This window comes from Mixophyes fleayi, chromosome 5, assembly GCF_038048845.1.
Source record: "Mixophyes fleayi isolate aMixFle1 chromosome 5, aMixFle1.hap1, whole genome shotgun sequence".
NCBI classification, from domain to species: domain Eukaryota; kingdom Metazoa; phylum Chordata; class Amphibia; order Anura; family Limnodynastidae; genus Mixophyes; species Mixophyes fleayi.
Window position 1 is genome coordinate 20,490,430 of NC_134406.1, and position 3,290 is coordinate 20,493,719.

The following is a 3,290-nucleotide window of genomic DNA, read 5'->3' on the forward strand; positions in this document are numbered from 1 at the left end:
AATGCCTTATACCTCAGTGTTGGTCCCTTGGTTGCCTTTCAGCCTACAAAGAAACAGCTCTCATAGAGCTAATTAGGTATTCAATGAATAGGAAGATGTGTTGTTTGTTATCTTTATCTGGCTTCTGTTCACAGACAGGTTTTTTGAGTTTTAGAGGTATATCACGTGAGTTTTTCAAGGAATGAAAACTCTCTTCTAATAACAATTGTCAACTTTAACCAAGAAAACTCGACTGGGCAACCATAGAATTCCTTCCTTAATTTAATAATGAACATACTCCAAATAAATTCACCATATGTGTAGCAGAACTGGAATAATAAGTTGTTACATTTATTTAATTCATGGCATAAACACAGGATTAGTAATCGGGATTCTAATTAAAACACTAAAACATACAGATTTAAAGGCAGCTATCACTAGGAAAGATGGAGTGTTTGTGGGTGGGATCCCTTCCCTACTATTTGTGAAATATATTATAAAATTCTTTCTTTTAGACAATATTTTTGTCTCGGGGGATTTGGCCAATCCCTATACTCCCCAACATTTAAACAAAAAAAAAAGTTCTAAAGAAGTTAAACAATACGCAAGCTCCACCCATGATTCAACTGAGCGGAAGCAACGGTTACTTTCCTGTTGGCTCCACCCCTTTTGGGATCAGTAAATTGGGACTAATCAGAGTTTTGTGATTACTTATCATGGGTATGAATCATGAAAATAGCAGAATTAGATAACATTGAGATGCAATACATTATTGATCTTTGGCTTCATATTGACACTGGTGTGTCCTCACCAGCTCTACCAGCACATCAGGGGGTAAATGTATCAAAGTACGTTTCTTTCATCTCGCGGGAGATCGGCAAGTTTGCCTTTACAAGCCATCGCCGTTTCAAATTTTAGCTGCAAAGACGCCGATCTCCCGCGAGATGAAAAAACCGGACTTTGATACATTTACCCCCAGGTATCTCATTCAGTTTGTTGCCTATATCTTTAGGATTTGTATCGTTACATATTATCACTAATGTAATTTAGAGAACAAGTCACTCATTGACATTTGTGTATTTGAAAATCAATATATTACTATGCTGAACATATATCTTGCATCAGTCTTAGTAAGCACAGTGTAAGTGACAGGCTTGCAAACATGATTTGTATGCTGTATAGGGCGGTGGATTTGTACAGATTAATTGACATGCCGTGCTTTGACATCACACCTTGTTGGTTCTGTATGACATCTACTTTGGATCTAGCATGTATTTATGAAAGGCCTTATCCTCTGGTAAAACTTTAAATAAATTAGATTATAAATCTTGGTTAGAATTTTCTTTTTTTTTTCTTATTTTGTATGTACTGTATTTAATATTCTGCTTGCGGCGACGGACCAATTGGGACATACCGGCCTGCATAAAAAAAATAACATGATCATTTCTAATTACTGTTAGAATACATTTATTTCTTTTATACAGATGAGGTATGATGGAGCTTGGGGCCATGCAGCTCAGATGTAATGGGGGGCACTGAATAATTGACCCGGATTGAACATTTTTTTAAGAAAGGCCTGGTTAGCAATCGAGATGAGAGAGTTGTGCAGAAATCTTCATTTGTATAATTCTGGTGCAAGAATTTTTAGAACGAGTAACTTCGCATAGGAAGGTTGATGTTACCAAATCCCAACTTTGTGACGATTCTTTATTCTAATACCGAATCTTTCTGGGTGATTCGAGTTCCTGTTGGAGATCTGGGTAGAGGTGAGATTTCCTATTCAAATCTGGTGGAAGTGCTCTAGAATAGTTTGGCAGAAAATCAGACAATGAGCTTCTTCCCAAGGTGGAAGGGGGGGCGGGGGCAGTCCCAAAGTATCCAGAAGTCTGGTTACACAATGTATCCAATCTCTTGATTTTTCAGTACAGGAAGTGTCTGTTATGAAAAGAAGCATGTTATTTGATGCTGATGAAACAGGACACAGTACCAGAAGTTTATACATTATAGTGGGATGTGGTGATCAACATGATTGAGGCAAAATCTTAGCTTTCTAGAAACTAATAATTACATCCCGTCATTGCAATAAAGCTCTATGTTAATAAAAGTGTATATAATATCACTGTTTAATGCTTATATTGATCACTGAAATGTCATGACTGATCAAAACAAGTTAATTCTTTCCTTATTAGCACGAACATTTAAATAGCACTGCAAAAGTGGTATACCTAGTGGTCTATCAGTTGGCTGATATTCATAAGGTCTGACATAGTCATGACGTCTTGTTCCTAGTGAAGTAATAGGGCACATTCTGAAGAAATGTGCTACACCCTTAGCACGGTGGCTAAGTGGTTAGCACTTCTGCCTCACAGCGCTGGGGTCATGAGTTCAATTCCCGACCATGGCCTTATCTGTGTGGAGTTTGTATGTTCTCGCCGTGTTTGCGTGGGTTTCCTCCAGGTGCTCTGGTTTCCTCCCACACTCCAAAAACATACTGGTAGGTTTATTGGCTGCTATCAAAATTGACCTTAGTCTCTCTCTCTCTGTCTGTGTGTGTGTGTGTGTGTGTGTGTATGTTAGGAAATTTAGACTGTAAGCTTCAATGGGGCAGGGACTGATGTGAGTGAGTTCTCTGTACAGCGCTGCGGAGTCAGTGGCGCTATATAAATAAATGGTGATGATGATGACGATAATAAAAACCAAATCATTCCTAGGTCCTAAAAGTGTCCCAAAAAAATAATATCCTCGGTCCTGGAGTTGTTCCTGAAGTGGTGGCCCACACATTTTTTTTGCGGGAATCCAGCCTCACGCTGAACAGCCTGGGGCTAGTTTGTCATTATGGCAGTGGGTCCCCGTGCTGCGGGTTCCCTTGCTATAGAGCCACCAGCCCTGGCTGGCTTGTCTAGTGTGGGTTTTCATAAAATCGGGGGGACCCCAAGATTTTTGCCTTTGATTTTGTGACTACGAGCACTAGGCTGGCAGCACAAGGGTTAATATCGTTAGGAATTGGGGAGCCCACACATTTTTTTAAAATCTTTTTTAAAAACTGTATAAAGCCTGTGGGCCACCGGACCCGCAGGCTACTGCAGGCGCTGACAGGTATTCCAAATTCAACAGGGCACTTTTCTTGATTTTTATCTATACCTATAATAACTTTTTCATGGGACATTTCCTTTGAGAAACTTGCTGCTAGCTGTTCATAGTTGTCGCCTATTGTTAAGTAGTTGCATCATATTTCATAAGTTATTATTTATTTTGCAGGCCATAAATCTCCACCTGACTATTAGTCATGATAGAAAAGTGTCATACATAAA